Here is an 18,720-nt window from a genome sequence, read left to right on the forward strand (position 1 = left end):
CTCTCTGTCCTCCCCATTAATGTTTTATGAAACAGTGTCATGGAGGAGTACTTACTCTGTTGCTGTGTCTTGGAGCACTTCCTCTGTTGCAGCAGATTTTTTAAAAAGATGATTAGTGTTCCTTGCTCCATTGTGCCAAAAGAAATGACAGTCAGGCTCCTTGAAGATGGCTAATAATCCTCTGTGGGTAACTGGCAGTTGGCACCCAGGAGATCTCCCTTGAAAGCCAGGGCCCAAGTTTTGCTGCAGCTTGTCAATGAGGGCAAGGGCAAAGAAAGCCTGTTTCATGTGCCACCTGAGATGTGAAGACAGTGACTCTGCTATAAAGGCTTCTCGGGTATGGAGAAGCACTCTTGTAGATAACCAGACACATTATCTTTTTTCCCCTTCATATTTGCAATGTCCAACTAAAACAGTTCATAGCCAAGAATCCCAATATTCACATACCAAATTCTTGCAGCACACATTTTTAACCACCCTAGTAAACTCTTCTCTAGAAGGAAGAAAGATCAGCAGCAGTGTTTTAGGATATGGGTTTATCATTTCCTCTTCCATACCCATTAGTTCTCAGAAAAGCCATCTCTTGTCACTTAATCTGGGGCCTTTCTAAAATGACTTACAGTCTTGCTGCCCTCATCTATCAACTAAGGTACTTAGGAGATGGAACCTTTTAAAGTGAACCCCCATATTTGAACATTATATGGCTAAAACCCAATCACAAACAACTTCGTAACTGTATTGTACTGTGATTCAGTTAAAAAAAATGAAAAATTAAAAATAAAGAGAACCCTCAGAGTGTGAGAGACTATACAGCAGCTAAGGCACTTGCCTAGTATGTAGCCGACCTGGTTTCAGTTGCTGATAGTGCCTATTCCTTGAGCATAGAGTTAGGAGTAGCCCTGGGCACTGTGTGCTCAAAAAACAAAAACAAAAACAAAAACAAAACTCACCATAAATAAGTGAAGTGAATCCCCAGAATTCCTTCAAAGTCTTGGAGGGGAATAGTGATGATGTCCTTCACACTTTCTTGGAGCATGATTTTCCTCAGCCTGTAAAGTTGTGATTTTAATCTTCTTTTCCCTCCTCAGCCATGGTAAGGGTGAACAACTTTCCCATGGATCTCAGAAGGGTGAGAGCTGAGTCCTGGAGAAGATGCTGTGGTGCTAGGTCTGCAGCTGCTCAGAAGTGTGGTGGGAGCCATGCCATGTTAGGGTTATTGGTGGTCTATATGATAAACTTCGGTGGTTTCTTTTTCTTTTTTGCTTTTTGGGTGCACCCGGTGATACAAAGGGATAACCCCTGGCTTTGCACTCAGGAATTACTCCTGGCGGTGTTCAGGGGATCACTTGGGATGCTGGGAATGGAACCCGGGTCGACCACGTAAAAGGCAAACACCCTACCCGCTATACTATCACTCTATCCTCTATACAATAAACTTTGGAGCCCACTGCATGGAGTGGATGTAAATACATATTTTTGGAGAAGGGCGTCTAGGGGAGAACTGGGATTATTTTTAGCCTGTGTCCAGTGGCTGTGCTGGAGGAGAGGTTTTGAATGCGGGTGTGGGTGCAGCAGCGTCTGTGCATGCCGAGAGGGCTTTGTCCCAAGACTCCTCGGGTGCTGTGCTGTTTGCTTTCTATGAAGCAGAACACACTTAACCATAACGTCACAAAACATCAGCATGGCAGGGGGGGACAAAATTAGAGAGTTTACTGTGGACACGTCATATCCATGACTTTGCATTTTTCAGAACTAAGGGAGATTTTTAGAAGCTCGATAGTTTTCATTTTCTGTGTTCGCAGACACAGAAACCAATGCTCTGCAGCTTCATTGCAACGTGGTTTCCTTTGCCTTTTCTTACGAATTTAATTTTTCTTCGGAGATTTTCCTTCTAGGCTTTTGGAGTTATAATGAGTAACAGAATTGAAGGAAGGGATACCAACCAGTATTTAAAATAGAATTGGATCCTTAATAACATAGTAATTGGGACCAGAGAGATAGTATAGGACTTGCCTTGAATGCAGCCCAGTTGGATCCCTGGCACAACAGAAGGTCCTCTGAATACCACAGGATGTAGCCCCCCACCCATTCCCCACGTAACATAATCATTGAGAGATTATTTATTTTTACAGTGCTGAATATCAAATTTGTACCCAGGGCCTTACACATATAAGACACATGTTTTACCTCATAGCCGTATGCCAGGTCCTGATGTGGATTTTTTTTTCATATTTCAAGTTATTTTAATAAAAGATTTGGCACTGAGTGAAGGATTTAAAATGATGCTATACCCATAAACTATCACTTGAATTGTTTTTGGTTTTTTATCTCCATATACAAGGTGATTAACAGTTGTTTTGACTATAATCCATCTTTTATTCACATCAATTTATGGTTTTTGGAGGGCCACACTTGGCAGTGCTCAGGACTTTCTTCTGGCTCTGCTCAGGGATTGCTCCTGGCAGTGCTTAGGAGACTCTGGGCAGTGTGGGGTATTGAATCTGAGTCAACTGCTTGTAAGGCAGACATTGTACTCACTGTACCATTTCTCTAGGCCCCGATTGGTATTTTTTAATTAATTTAATTAGTATTTGTTTGTTTGGAGCCGTACCCGGCAATACTCAGGGGGTACTCTGGGCTCTGCACTCAGGAATTACTTCAGGAGGTTTTTCGGGGGACTGTATGGAATGCTGGGATTGAACCCAGGTCAGCCAAGTGCAAGGCAAGTGCCTTACTTGCCGACAAAGAAGTTTTGTGCTAAATTCTTTCTTTCCTGTCCCCTCCCCAGTGACTCCTTCCTCTCCTAGTTCTTTGTGGGAAAAGAAATGGCAATGCATTGGGAAGAAGCAGTAAATTTGGGGGAAGAGATGCAGACTTGACAGGTCTAAAATAGAGGAATGGAGGGAAGGAAAGTGAAGGCAGGCTGCAGAGGCAGGGCTGGGTCCTGAAAGGATGTGAAAATCCCTTTGGAAGTTTCCAGTAAGGAGCCCTTATTAGATTGCATCTGCCTAAAGTATGGGAGTGAATCTCTGCCCTAGTGTCACTCTCCAGGGCCCGGCCTTCACATTTGAGCTTCCCTGGCCCTCTCCCGCACTACTGCCGCTCCACAGTCTCGGGGCTCAGGGAGACAGTGATGGGAGGGTGAGCACTGATCCCCATTCCTCACTCTTTCAGAGTGTGTCTGGGTTCCATTGCCACCCACATCCCTAGTGATCTTTGAGTACATGTGCTCCCTGCCTGACCATTGTTCCATGGCCGATAGCAACATACATGCTCCTGACGGGCGAGTGTGGGCTCTGTGCTAAAGCAGAAGGAACCAGAAGAGAGCATGTCAACAGTTCTGCCGAGTGCTGAGATCATACAGGTTTTATTTGTTTTGCCTCCATACTTAAAGGCCCAGTTTAAGAAAGAAAAAAGAAAAAGAACTTGGGGAACAAATATCAGTCAGCTGATAAGGTTCTACACTGAACAGACTTTGTACCTTGGCGCATAAGTGGCTATCCTAGAACCTTTGGAACTTCTGCCACCAAACAGTTCTGGAAAGGCTGATAGAGCCAGGGGTAATAATGGGCAGGAGCACAGTGTCCTCGCCCGAGTCACCCAGGTACACCTGACTCAGATGGGTAACACTGTAGGATCGAGGGCTTGTAAACCACAGGATCCATGACTGGATAGCAGGTGGCAGCTGCGCTGGACTTTTCTTCCACCATTCACTACATCTTGAGAATTGTCAGTGTAGAGAAAGGGACCTAGAGTTTCTGCTTAAAGGACGTTTTTCAACTTTGCACTTGGCTGCTTTCTGGCTGAGACCTGGACAGTTACTTCACTCCTCCCATCCTGTTTCCTCAGCTAGGAAGATGAGAGCTGGACTGCAGCTGTTGGCAGATGCTTGGGCTAAGAGGAGATTAAAATGAGGTCTGATCAGTGACCAGCTCAGTATGCATCAGCCTCTCTCTACCTATGTCTAAACTTTTTGTGTAAAATGATCGTTCCTGTGTTCCAGTCTCCATGTTGGATTTTTTTGTACAAATAAACTCCTTGGTAAAAGGACTGTTTATCAGAAAGACCTGGATGGTAACTGGATAGATGAGTGCAAGAGAAGGCAGGTTACAAGTGGTGCCAGCCACACCTGGGAACCCAGAAACCCAGCCCTGAGAACATATGCAAAGTCCCAGAGCAAGAACTCTACATATGGCAGATTCTTAAACCATCTGTTTACTGTTTTTTTTAAACCTAAACAAAACAAAACACCACCCTGAAATTCTCTGATGTCAGAGGGTAAAAAAGTGAACTTAAAGCCCAGAACTTTGGAACCATGCTGGGATCACAGTTTTCTGGGAGAATGCACTCCTGTGGAGTCAGGGGATATGTAAATAACGGAGGGCAGGAAGGCTGAGAGGGACTCCAGTAGAATGGGGTCCCTGTTCCCAGTAGAACCGGGAACCCCTTTTCTTTTCCTCTCTCTCTCCGTGGCTGCTGTGTGCATGCTCTCTCTTGAGTCAGCCAGGAACAAGACAAGTCATTTCCCATCCTGAAACTGCGCTGTGGTGTGGTTACTCTGGGATGTGACTATTAACTTTACAGTTTTGCATAAATCCGGCCTCCACTCCCTGGAGAGGCACAGTCTGGTCTTGAACACCTTCCCTGGGGGGTGATTTCCCCCACCCCCTCCCCGCGGCCCCCACTCCCCCCTACCCCCGGGCTAGGGGCCGGCTCGGGGAGGGCTAGAAAGGAGGAAAACGAAGGTCTGCGAGTCAGACCTTCGCTGCGGGAGGAAGCTGGTGTCGCCTCTGCCTTAGGTGCTTGTGGGGAGGCAGCGGCTGAGCCCGGGCTGGAAACGGAAGGGCTGCAACTAGGGCTGCGAACCGCGAGCGCGCCGAGGCACCGGCAGGGGGAGGCCGGGGCCGCCGGGGAGCCGCCGCGCGGGGCTCCGGGGCTCCAGGGCTCCAGGGCGGCGGGTCGCCGGCGTGCGGAGCTTGGGCCACCGTGCACGCCGCAGCCCCCTCGCGCCCCTCCAGCCCGCTGACACCCCGTCGCTCTTGTCTTCCCCGGTGTTTGCAAACAGGAAGTGCACGGCTGTCTGGAACGTGCTCCCGCGTCCCGGGATGGAGGAGTGAAGTCTCCGGTTCCAGCCCCGCGGAGCCCGCCCGAAGCCAAGTCTCCGGAGAGCGCCCTGAAGGAGCAGGGTGACCGCCTGGTCCAGGTGTGTGCGGTGGTGGTGGTGGTGGTGGTGGTCGTGGTGGTGGTAGCGGCCACCGGTGGCCGCCTGGGGCAGCTCGCGGGGGCGGGGGCTGGGGCGCTGGGGCTCTCACCGGCGCCTCGGGCTCTACCGGTTCTCCGCAGCCTCCCCAGGAGCGTGGCCGGACTCGCGCCCACTTACTGCTTGCACCCCCCGCCAGGATCTCAGCCAAACTCCGCGGTCGCCTGGGGGGTGGGACACCCTGCGGGGAGCCTGCTGCTTTGGGGGCCGCGCCCGCCTGCAGACCTGCCTGCGCTTCCCCTGGGCGGTGCTTTCCAGTCTGGCCGGGCTCAGCTTGCCGGGCATCCAGAGTCCCCAGCTGCCCTCTCCAGCCTCGCTTCCTCCACCTCCTTCTCTTTCTCCCTGAAGCAGGGGCTCTTTGTTCCTGCACTATGAGCCTGGGGTTGTCTACACGAATGTTCTAGTGTGCGTGTGCTTGTGCGTGCGTGCGTGCGTGTGTGTATATGTGTGTGTGTGTGTGTGTGTGTGTGTGTGTGTGTGTGTGTGTCGGGGAGGGAGGAAGGTATAGGGTAATAAAGAGTATGGGGGGGGGGGCGCGAGCAAAGGGGAGAAAGAGGATGAAGTGTAAGGTGCAGTGGAGAGAGTCTTGGTGTCCAGCCCCCACCTCTGTAAAGGCTGGAAACGGCCCCCATCCCCACCCCCTGTTTCCTAAGTTTGGAAAGGGTAGGCATGGAGGGAGGAGTTTATTAGGCACACGACCCCGTATTCTCCCCGCCCACCTCCCCGCCCCCCAAGGTAGCAACCAGGATTGGGGAGGTGAGGAGTTTGATGTCTGGTCTGTTAGCGTCTGCCCTGGCTGCCCAGGCTGGCCTATTGAGACAGACAGAAGACACTTTCAGAGGTAGGAGCCAGCCTCTCCAGCAATCATGAAATCCCAGTTTTCGTAAGAGTAAAATTAAGATGGGCTCTCTGCAGAGACAAGAGGTGAACGATCATTTCCCCTCCGTGACTTGTTTCAGCTCAGAGGTTCCAAGGTGGAAAAGAAAACCACAGCGAAAAGATTGGTTTTAGGACAGTCTTTGGCTAATTGCCTTTTGCTTCCCTGGCTGCTTCTTTCTATTGGTTCCAGTGACCCCCCCCCCCACCCAAAGCTTCCCACCTCCCCTGTCTTTCCACCTCTTTTCCTACCCGCCGAAACTCCAGTTTGAAGTAGAACGCCCTTAAAGGAGGTGATTACTTAAGAAGAATCAGTCTGATGGAAAGATTGTATGACCTCAGATAAGACGAAGAGTTCTGAGCAATATTTTGAACATTTTCACCTTAGTTTTTATTTTGGAGAAACTCTGGGCTTGAGTAAAACCCCAGAGGGGAGAAAACTGAGACTCTGCAGACAGCCTCATTCTATAGCAGGAGGGAAAGTATGGAGTCACAAGATTTGAATGTGACAGATGCTAAAGAAAATTCTCAAAGTTGTTATCCAACCTGAACTCAACTTCTTCACCTTGTTGGGGGCAGAGGACAGGGAGGTGGGCAAGGGGGTGGGGTGGGGAATGATAGAGGCTTTCTCAGGAAGCAGAGTTAGCTGTAGAATTTAAACTCATGATGTTGTATACTGACTATGCCATTCTAGTGCTGAAAAAATTTCTAATGGGGAATACTACACAATTTTGGTTTGTAAGTAACATCTTTTATAGTAAAGGGCCAGTTAATTTATTCTCCTATTTCTCCCCCTTCCTCAACATTGGTAGTATATAAGTAATTTTAATTATAATATCATATAATTTCAATAATGTTTTGGAACCTAATTATTTTTAACATAGAGTTTCTCATCATTTTGGTAATGTAATTGGCATAATTGTTTTAGCAATAAGTAACTAAGATACACTGAAAATGGGGCAGTTTAGTTTTTAGGCAGATAAGGAGTACTTAGATATGAACTAAATTGTGAAATATATCTTGTCAAATATATATTGAAATTTAAAGAGGAAACAAGGGACCATAGTGATAGTACGATGGATGGTACTTGCTTTGCACAGGGCCAACCCATGTTTGATTCCTGGCACCTCCATACTATCCCTGAAGCACCTCCAAAAATGATCCCTTAGCACAGCCAGGAATAAGCCCCAAGTACTGCTGGGTGTGGCCCAAAGCACAAACAAACAAAAAATTTAAAATGGGGGGGGGGGTGGAGAAAACAAGTCATTTTGTAAGAGATTCTTGAAAGATCTACATAGCCACAATATTTTGCTTCTATTTTTATACGTAGGTATAATCCTAGTTGTCTGGCTCATTAATTTCTTTGAGAGCATTCTTTAGCATCTGTCACTTTACTTCAAGATAAAATAGATGGCCTTGTGCCCCTCCAAACCTGTGCCCTATTTAGGAACAGGATTTACTCCCACCCTGGAGGAATTTAAATCCAGGAATAGTAATGCCTAGCTTTACATCCTCATGTTCTTGGTTGTATCTTGTTGACAGTTTGTTTTCTCCTTTTAACATCCTGGTGAAATAGGCTTTATTTGCTCCATTTTATGGAAAGAGGAAACTGAGGCCGATAAAGTATGATTTGTCAGGGTTTATATCTTGTTGGACTTGAACAAAAGTCTTAATTTAGCCTTGGCTCATTTGTAATGTGAACAGTTGCTGCTTAGGAAAGGGAGAAAAATACAGATTCAGTGGTCCTTAGGCCTTTCCAAAGGAATCTGATAAACATTGAAGATTACTGTGGTAGTCTCCAGATCTTTTCTCAGTCCTCTTATCACCTAGATCTTTACATAGAGGGACAGGAGTTGTTTGATTCATTCCAGGGTTGTAAGTTTACACTTCCTCCGTATCTGTGACTAGATTCAATTGTGTTTTCATTAGTTTGATTTATTTTCTAGGACCAAAACTCTTTATTTTGGGTAGGAGAGAATGGGAGGGGGAGGGAGGGGTCCCAAGTGTGCCAGGAGGTTTGAGGGCCCTCTCAGCAGTTCCTGGCCAATTCTAGCCAGTAGTTCGTCATCACAGTTCAAAGATATAGTGCTTTGAAGGCCTGAGGTATTGGGCATTATTTGGACCACCCCAGAGGTGGCAGGGTATAGTCAGTCTGACAGGGGCACACCTGACTGTGCTCAGAGTTCTCGGGGGCTGCATCCTTCCATGCTCGAAGGACTGAGTGGGTGGTGTCAGGGAGTCAGCCTGGGTATGTGCCTTAACCCTTAACCCCAGTACTTTCTGGCTTTAAAGGAACTCTGGTTTATTTGCAGGATAGTTTTAAAATAACGAAAGATGTCCCTGGTTCTCTCAACCCTCACTGTTATATATACTGCACATCGGCCATCCATAGCTCTGGTTAGGGAAGCATTACAAAGAGACAATGGAAAACCCTTATTTGCAGATTTTCAGTTACATTAACTATATCTGCAGCACCTCCCAAATGGAAAAAAAGTTTTTCATTAAAAAACTAAAAGTTGAGGGGGCTGGAGCGATAGCACAGCGGGTAGGGCGTTTGCCTTGCATGCGGCCAACCCAGGTTCGATTCCCAGTGTCCCATATGGTCTCCTGAGCACCACCAGGGGTGGTTCCTGAGTGCAGAGCCAGGAGTGGCCCCTGTGCGTCGCTGGGTGTGACCCAAAAAGCAAAAAAAAAAAAAAAAAACCTAAAAGTTGAGATTCACTTTATTTAGGGCTTTATTTTGCTTCTAGAAGAATATAAATTAAAGTTTGGAATACATTTTTCCTTAGGAAATGTTGGACAAAATATCTTATTTTATTTTCAACAGTAAGGAAGTGTTGTAATCAGTAACTTCCCTTCTATAAAGTTGTGTCAAGCATGAAGAGGCAAGGAAGAAGGGAGGGAGGAGAGATTAAAAAAAAGTGAGTGTTCTTTCTTTACAGAGAGAAATGAAGTGATGCATGTGTAGTTTCTTAAAGCATACTGCACTACCATTTTAATCTGAGATAGGCAGTTCTCAGTGGCTTTCAGAACTGGCCATGTGTCTCAGCAGAAAGGCTAAGAATGAAAGCTTTGAAGTTACAGACCAAAGAAAAATTAGTGGACAAGAGAGAATTGGGAGATAAACATGAGTTAGGATTTTTTTCTTTTTTTTTTTTAACTTTCTTTTTCCTTTTCCTATAAAAGTTTTCTCCCATGAGAATTTTAAACAGAGTCGTGATTTTCAACCCTTATGAAATCAGGACAGTTCTGTTTAATACAAAAATATGTCAGATATTTTGTCTTGTTTCAAAGTTTTGTATATCAAAAACATTTAGTGATAAGGTTACCATTTAGTAACACTCAAGCAAATGCATATTATAAATAATAACCGCAGCATGACCCTGCCTCTGTAAATAGTAACATATGTTTGTGTTTATATAGATGTACTTGTGTGTGTGAGGAAGAGACAGACAGACAGAGACAGAGAGACACACAGATTGAAATTTAGTCGGTAGACCCCAGTTAGCCTCCTGAAGTCCACAGGTTGGAAATCAGAGGCAAAATTAACCAATGGCTGTAGACTAAAAATACCTGTGTGGAGACTTAAGATGTATAGCAGGTTATAAAAATTCCCAGCTGGAATTCTTTTCTGTACTTAAAGTTAAGTAGGTTATGTGAAAGTCCTTACTTGGGACCTGATCTTATTTCTCAGCTATTGTTACCGATGGTCTGCTTTTAAAATCTTGCTCAGTCATGGGTTACTGGCTCTCTCCTCAGTTTCTTTTCCTCACTCTCTTCCTGTGGCAATCACCCACAGGCGCAGTCAGGAATCGGTCGCCAGATGCAGGTTCACCACTGTCATAACCTCTGCCACCTTCATTTCCCAGAAACTGAAAGAGGCTTCTTGGCCATAACCATAGTTTTGGGGTGGTTTATGGCAGGGAAGATATTCTTCATCTCTGTCTTGTGGTAAAGAATAAAAAAAAAAAACCCACAAAAGAACTGATAAACAAGTTCATATCCAAGCAGCCCCTCTGGTTTCCATGACTGTTGCTATAACTTTGGTGTTTTGCTGAAAACAGGTTAGGCTGGACACCAGAATCTCTTAGGGTTGGCACAGGATGTTACTTTTCTCGTCAAAGCAAAATCACTTCCTATTGTTGAACACCTGTGTGTTCTAGACACTTGGTAAAGAGTCTGCCCAGTCCTCCTGAAATTGGACTGGAGAGGTTGTGTGCCTGTCTCATTGATAAAAAAGTGAGTCAGGCACGGATGCAGCTAAATCAAGTCCTACGGACCAGCGAAAGCCTGAACTGACATTCAGGACTGTCAGTCCCACACTGCACCTGTCACTCCCCACACTGGAGTGTGCTCCTCTGCACATTTGCTTCTTTTTCTTTCCTTTGACCGAAAAAGAGAAGGGATGACACTTGTTTAGTCTTACCCACCTTTTCTGCAGCGCTTATGTTAAAACCACAGAAAAATAAGTAGCGGTAAGAATAGAAGACCTGAGAGAATCCACATTTCCTGGATATTTGGGATTTTGTGTAGTTTGTACTCATTCTTTCCTCCTAGGTATATTGAATCTCTTGGCTTCCATTTCTTTGTGCATGCGTTGCTTGTTCCGGGGGGCACTCCCAGCTCAGTGCACGGGGATTGCTCCAGATGGTATTCAGGGGCCTCGCAGTACAGGGGATCACTCCAAGTCCTTCTGTATCCAGGGAATACACTATCGCCCTCTGAGCCATTTCGCTGGTCCCCATCAGAGTTTCTTGAGGCAGTTTGCCCAGCAGCAGTATTTCTGGGTAAGTCTTAAATTTTACTGGAAACCTCATGGATTTTTTTCAGTTTCTGTCACTGTTGGTGTTGCATAGCAATTATTTTTATTAACAAATTTGCTGATTTTGCTGATCGAAGATATGTTAATTATACCTCTTAATTTAAATCGGCCCTATTTTGGATTACAAGTAAGGTTGTGCATCTCTTCATTTACTTAATATTCTTTTATTCTGTGGATTGGGTCTCTTTTCTTCAAAGAATTCTTGTGGAGTTTCTTGTACATCTAGAAATTACTCTTTAAGCTTTATAAACTGTGACTATTTTCTCTCAATATGTAACTTTCCTGATAAATTCATCTATGACTATCTTTCATTAACAGCAACAAAAATCTTTTTATTTCCGTGTAGATAAGCCCATCAGTTTTTGAGTCATTAAAAAAAAATCTTCTACTCTGGGTTTACAAAAGTCTCACATGCTTTATTAGCTTTACTTTTATTTCATTTTTGTTTTTTGTTTTTTTTCTTTTGGGGTCACACCCGGTGATGCACAGGGGTTATTCCTGACTCATGCACTCAGGAATTACTCTTGGCAGTGCTCGTGGGACCATATGGGATGCTGGGGATACAACCCGGGCCGGCTGTGTGCAAGGCAAACACCCTACCCACTGTGCTATTGCTCCAGCCCCTATTAGCTTTACTTTTATTTGGATTTTAAAACTAGAGTTTAGTATATGATACATAAGACTCCTTATTTTTTTAAATGGTCATATTTTGTGAGTCAGTTTCCCCAATTCTTTTTACCAAATAATCTACTCAGCTTTCTACAGATTTTTTTTTTTTTGAGCAGGGGTTTGGGGCTACCGACAGAGGTGCTCAGGCAAGAGCCATTCCTGGCTCTTGCTCAGGTGTGACTCCAGCAGTGCTTGGAGAACCATATGAGATGCTAAAGATTAAACCATGCAAAGTAAGCACCTTACCCCTATTCTATCTCTCTGTCCCCTCTACACATTTTTTTTTTTAAATTCTATCTCCAGCATGTGAATGCATGTGCGTTTATGTAGGTCTCTTTCTGAGTGTTCGGTTGGCTCTTGTGTGTATTCCTGGGTCACTGATTCTCCTTTAAATTATTGTGCCTTTGAAATTTGTCTTAATCTTGCTAATAAAATTTATAAAATTTTATTATTAGCATTGGCATACACTTAGAAGTATTCTTTTAAAATGTTTTAGATTATTTTTAGTGGATTCCTTGCTTGGATTTCTATAAGTGTGTGTGTTTTTTATACCTTGCAAACTTATTTCCCAGAGTTTGGTTTGCTTCTCTGGCAAAATTATTTATTCATATTATATTAACAGACCTCATATCACATTTCCTTCTTTCTTTCTGTTTTCAGTTTGGTTTGGGACCGTACCCAATAGTGCTATGACTTACTCCTGGCTCTGCTCAGGAAACTGTATGAGGTGACAAGGATTATACTGGGTTTGGCTGTGTGCAAGGCAAGTGCCTTACCTCCCTTTTTCCTTCTGCCCCGGTACATTCTCCACCAAGCTGTTGTGATTCCTTCTCACACTTGGTCCTCTCAGAGGGCAGTGGGTGTCTCACTTCAAAGGCTTCTCTTTCTTCTTCAGTGCTCTGCATGTGCTTGCAGAGCTGGGCAATCATTCCTGCTGTAGCTTTTGAATGAATGTTTTATGAGGTGTGATGCCATAATACATGGCCGAATAGCTTGAAAGCTTGTTAATTATAGCTGTCTCTTTTACTATCAGGGAACTCAGCCAGCTTTGGCCCGGTTTTCTCCACCTTCCTTGCTTCTCTCTGTTCCCGGTCCCTGTGTCTCCTTCCTCTGGTCTTCAGTTAGTGTCACACTGAACATTGGGTCACTTTTTTACTATAGGCAGGTCTATGCTTGTGTAACACAGGGTATTTTTTTGGTAAATTTGTAAAATGAGATAAAACCATGTTGTCTATAATAACATGGATTGTTATTCCAAATAAATTAGAAGTTGTTGTGAGGGGCAAATTATGGTCTCAAATCTCAACGTAGATATTGTATGACACGTATCATTCAGGCCATTTTAGTCTTACATCATCAGTCCTAGTATTGTGTGGATCTAAATTTTCTTTTGTCTGTAGTTTTCCAAGTACTTCATGGGTATATGAGAAGTAGTCTTGACTACTAAAGCTTACTGAACTTGCACAAGTTGTGATAAAATGATAAAAGCAGACTATTCTAGAGAGTGAAGCTTGCTTAGGCAAATCAGTCCGAGGACTTGGGTTTTCAAAATTTTTCTCCTACTACGCTTCAAATGAATCTGCTTGTTAGTTACCCGAGTAACCCCAGCTACTGACCTGACTCCATATTCATTGGATAACTTGATCAGTGCAGATATTTCCTGTTTCTCACTCAGGTTTCTCTGTGTTCACCTCACCAGCTGTCCCATCCACCTGTCTTATCAACATCCTCTCCTTTATTCTAAAATAATTGACAGCTATGCTGCTTCATCCATTCAGCAGACGTTTGCTGTATTCAGAATCATTAAACTGTAGTTCTTTTCTTTCTCCTCTTCCTACCTGTCATGTTCTGGTCTTTATACTAAGTTCGGAAGACGTAATGTGAATATGACAAGTGCCCGACCTCAGAAGATGGACACATAAGTCATTAACAGGGGCTTAAAAAAATGTACAGCAATACTTTATGATAATTAAAAAAGGAGTGGGTCACAAAAGAGAGGCATGTTTGCAAGTATTTATTCCATGTTTACAAGAAAAGAATTTACGGAGGAGCTGGTTTAGGTGTTGTATATTGGAACGATAGGATTATTTACCAGGTCGAACAGGAGAGGAAGGGAGGGAGGAAAAGAGGGGGTGGGGAGAGAAGAATAGAAGCTCAGGTTTAGGGTTCAGAGAGGATAAATGAGTGGAGCAGGAAGACCGTGGGCAGAAGAGAAAAGAGCTTAGAGATGAATATCGGTTCAGATTCTTGTTACAGCCATTTTGAGGGCCATTCATGTACTAACTAGAGGTGTGAACTTTGTTCTGACAATACTGTGAAATCGTCAAAGGTAAAGTAATGCTCAAAACGTTGTCTTAAGTATAAAAGAGGATCCAGAAAGATAGGCTGTGGATTGAGGTACTTGTCTTACATGCAGTCAGCCCAGGTTTGGACCCCTGGCACCACATATGGTCCCCTGAGCACCACTAGGAGTGATCCCTGACAGTAGAGCCAGGAGTAAGCCCTAAGTACAGTCAGGTATGGTCCCAAAGTTAAAACGAAGAGAGAAATATAAAAAAGATATGTATTAAAATATATATATATAAAAGAAGCAAACAGACAGTACTAAAATAATCTAGACAAGATTATGAGAATTGGAGTTAAGGTAGTGTTGATAGGGAAGGAATAGAAAAGAGGACTTTAACATTTAAGAGAAAGGAGCAATTCTCAATATTCTCAGTATAACAGCAAAAGGTAGGGAATGAGAGGCAAAAACAAAAAAGAAACTTGGGAGATTCATTGAAGGTGTCAAGAAGCAAGTTTGGGGAGCTAATATTAAGTTATTGTAATATCAACAATCTGTCACTGACACTGTCATCCCGTTGCTCATCGATTTGTTCGAGCGGGCACCAGTAACGTCTCTAATTGAGAGACTTATTGTTACTGTTTTTGGCAATAGCTGAGTATAATAGAGATATTACTGGTGCCCGCTTGAGTAAATCTACGAACAACAAGATGACAGTGATATAGTGATACAATATGTAATATATAAATACATAATATCAATGGACTGGAGTGATAGCACAGCAGGTAGGGCATTTGCCTTGCATGCGGCCAACCCGGGTTCGATTCCTCCATCCCTCTTGGAGAGCCCGGCAAGCTACTGAGAGTATCCCACCTGCACAGCAGAGCCTGGCAAGCTACCTGTGGCATATTTGATATGCCTAAAACAATAAGTCTCAGGATGAAGACGTTACTGGTGCCTGCTTGAGCAAATTGATGCACAATGGGACGACAGTGCTGCATAATACCAAGTTATTATAATATTAAGTTCATTTCTGAAATAAAAATGGAAGCCCCTGGTTCCTTGGGGCGGAGAGGGCTCTCACCCGCCCCCTCTCTCTGGAGTGCCCCTAGTGAAACAGCCTGATGCAGGGTCCAGTGGCATGGTTAGAGTGAGCGTCATGCTATGCTTTCTTCCTGGAGAAAAGGACATTTGATCTGGATGGTGGCCGGAGACAAGATAATCTTGTGCCAGCCAGAGGTGACTTATGGGCGTGACTGCTAAGTTGACGGAGACAGGTTCCCGGTTCCGTTGAACCCAGAAGACTTCCTCTTAAACACACCCTGTTTGTGGGAATAAGGAAAAATGTGGATGCCCTGACATTCTTCTGTGGGAACAGCAGAAATTCTTTACTTGTATTAATGAAGTTAGGATTTCAATCCTCTCTCATGATTCTGGGAACTTTGGGAAAAAGAATGTAAAGGAATTCTTGAAAACCAACATGTCTTCTAAATCTGCTTCCTGCTGGAGATGACTAGAATTAACATAGTCTTAAATTTTTTTATGCTTTTAGTATCTCGTAAGTAAATTCAATACAAGATCAAAAACAGAAAAAAAAAAAGGAAGCCCTGTGAGACTTCTTTTGAACTTGGGAGGCCTGAGAAGTTTCTGGAGTACCTGGTTGTGGTCGAGAATGTCATTGAAACTCTCTCAGGAGTGTCCTGAGACCAAAGACTGAGATAGACAAGAGAGTGGAGAAGAGAATAAAGGAAGTTCACAAAGATGAGAGCAGCATGGAGCAGCAGGGGCAGTTCTTTTGCTGGGTGTGGTGCCAGGGGACAGGAGGGCTGCTTTGGTTCCATATATTGTCCTAAGATCCTTCAAGAGTAATTGTGATCATTGCCTTTTACAGAGAAGCTGTCTAACGCTCATGGGAGCAGCTTGCCAGGGTGTGCAAGTAGTAAGTAGGGCAAAGCTGTCAGGACTGGCTGCAGCCACAGGAAAGTCCGGTAGGTTAAAGATTGAAAAGGGGACATTGGGTTTGGTTTTTAGGTTGGTAGTTAGAAGACATTTAAGACCTAAAACTAGGTTATGGCAAAAGGAAGAGTGGGAATTGAGAAGTGAGGCCACCACATGGAATGTGTGTATGTATGGATATACACATGTGTGTATGCATATGTGTGTGCTCTCCTACTCATGTATGCCCATGCATGTAGGTATATTTGTCCTTGAAGGAATTGTGTGTGTCTGTGTAATGGTAACTGGAGCTTCTATTTGGGGGGTGGGGAATAGGAATAGTGGAGAGTAGTGGAAATAGTGGAGAGAAAGTGTCTAATATTAAATAGAAAAACTACTGAAATATGGCTCCAGTTAACAGGGCATTTGAGGTCTGTGGTACAAGCTTGTGCAGTGAGGTTGTCTTAGAAGGGGATAGGGACATTCCTTTGGGATAGGATAGAGGAGAAAAATAGATGTGTGACCGGAAAGGATTGCGCAGATGAAGGGACAGAAGTTAGAAAAATTCACTTCTAATGGCTTGGGTTTGCTCAGAAAAGTAAAAGTAGAGGTCATCTGCTGAGAGGGAAGAAGGGCGCCTGAGGACAGAGACAGTTGAGAGTTAGTAAGGGTTAATTTGAAAAAAGGAACTCACTGATTGAGGATGAGTAATGGAGCTGTATCACTGGAGGCATAGCTGGTGGTTAGGTACTGACGATGGGTGTTTTCTTTCTCTGGTTGATACGGTGAGATGACTACTATGGGTGACCTTTTAAGATAAAATACGCAGCCTTTCTTGAAATCTTAAATTTAGGTGGTGAAGTTGAGACTCTTGCAGGGAGGGAGGAGGTAAAAAATGGACAGGAGGAGCAATAGGAAACTGGACTTGTAACTCAGTTCTCCCATCGCTAGAGAAGGGCCTTAGGGCTTAGTTCCTCTCTCTGTGTCACAGTTTCCCACCCTTTCTTTCGGTGGAGGAGATTGCACCCTTGTTCTCCCAGTTCGCTTGTCATTCTCAGAACTTCTCTCTTTCATTGTATATATAAAAGAAAAAAGTAGCTAGGCTCTTGTCGTTTATCCTTGTGAGTTCTCCCCATGATAACTCTCAAGTCCTTGACATGAGGTCAACACAGGTGTCAGAAGACTGAATGCACTTGTTTGCTAATGGATGAGACCCACAGTGGCAGGGGGCGGGGGGGGGGGGGGTTGTAAAAGGAGACACAGCCAGGGATGGCTCTGGGCGTCTGCAGGGCTGGGAAGGTGGGCTTTCTTTTCCCGTGCCTCAGAGACATCATGGGTCATTGCATCAAGTAGGTAATGATCTTTGTGTTCATAATATGCGACATTTCTCTCTCTGTATGGGAGTATTTTTTTTTTTTTTTGCTTTTTGGGTCACACACCCAGCAATTTACAGGTGTTACTCCTGGCTCATGCACTCAGGAACTACTCCTGGTGCTGCTCAGGGGACCATATGGGATGCTGGGAATCGAACCTGGATTGTCTGTGTGCAAGGCAAATGCCCTACCCTCCGTGCTATCGCTCCAGCCCCAAGGGAGTATTTTTTTTTTTTGACCAAGTTTATTTCTTCCCTCTCAGTTAAAAGTGTGTGGCATTGTAGGAGAGAATTTGACAAGCTGGAGCAGCCCAGTTTCTTCACAGCACCTCCTCTAAAAGCCCTCCCCTGTCCTTCACGACACCTTCATTTTGTCTGCCTGTTGAGAAACCAGAAGTTGTTTGAAATATTTCATCACTTTTCTCAGTTGGGGGTGTTCTTGCCCCGGAAGGCTTACTCTTCAAAACCTTTCACTCTGCCTCCTGGTAAGAGTTGGGATGACATCGTAAAAACCCTATTGGTGTGGCTAGTGATAAAAGATGGCTCTGGACTGCGTGAGTGATTCTAGAGATTATTGTAATAACTTAACAAGCCCAAACAGGTGATAGGACACTCTGAAAATTTAAGTCTCTAATCTTTCCTCTACACTGTTACATATTTGAGCACTTGGGCACTTCCTTTTTTTTTTTTTTCCTCATTAAGCTATTACACAACTTAATCCTTGAAAAATTCTTCACAGGAAGAAACAGGGTGTAACAGTTTATGTGAGACCTTTTTTTTTTTATAATTTATTTATTTTTAATTAGTGAATCACCGTGAGGGTACAGTTACAGATTTATACATTTTTGTGCTCATATTTCCCCCATACAAAGTTCAAGAACCCATCCCTTCACCAGTGCCCATTCATGTGAGACCTTTTTTTAAAAAAAAAAAATTTCACCCCTTGAGCTTAAATCTGAGAATGCTGCTTTCTCTCCAGTTTCATTCTGAAAGTCTTCATTTTTCCACCCAACTAAATATTCTTCAAGATGAAACATAGTTAAAAATTAAAATTATTCGAAATTGAAGTTTCAGCAGTCAACAGATGTGTTCTTCAATTTCCTGAGAACCAACAGGAAGGATTTGCTTTCTCAAAATAAACAAAGTAGCCTGACTGTGAACTCTGGGCAGTGAAGATCAAAGATTCCAGCGCATACTCAGTGGGAAATACTCAGTCATTTCATTTAACTTCAGAAAATCAAGTCTGGATTTTGTTTAACGTGAGGAAGCTGAGGATGTACAATTTAGAGGCATCCCTTCCACCCTCACAGCCTACCTAGTGACTGTTTTACCTATCTAGGAGCATCATTTCCAAGTTACGTTTCATCACTATCAGGCTGCTGGACATGCCAAAATGGAAAATGTCCTTGAATATTAAATTTAGGTAGAATAGAGGAAAACAACCTGAGTTTTCATACCCAGATTGCTCCTAAACTTCAACTTGCTAGATCAGTAATCAGTAA

The 18,720-nt window shown here is 43.9% G+C and overlaps 1 protein-coding gene across 5 annotated transcripts in view; it reads left to right on the forward strand.

Moving 5' to 3' along the window:
* The window catches only part of LRRC8D (leucine rich repeat containing 8 VRAC subunit D), a 126,236-nt gene that overhangs the window by 20,644 nt on the left and 86,872 nt on the right, over positions 1–18,720 (forward strand). For 4 of the 5 annotated variants that reach the window (XM_055138931.1, XM_055138930.1, XM_055138933.1 and 1 more), the window contains exon 2: positions 5,066–5,203. The exons of the other annotated variant lie outside the window; for it this stretch is intronic. The gene's annotated coding sequence lies outside the window, so the exon portion shown is untranslated. The remainder of the gene's footprint in view (positions 1–5,065; positions 5,204–18,720) is intronic. 5 annotated transcript variants of the gene reach the window in all.

This window comes from Sorex araneus, chromosome 5, assembly GCF_027595985.1.
Source record: "Sorex araneus isolate mSorAra2 chromosome 5, mSorAra2.pri, whole genome shotgun sequence".
NCBI lineage: Eukaryota > Metazoa > Chordata > Mammalia > Eulipotyphla > Soricidae > Sorex > Sorex araneus.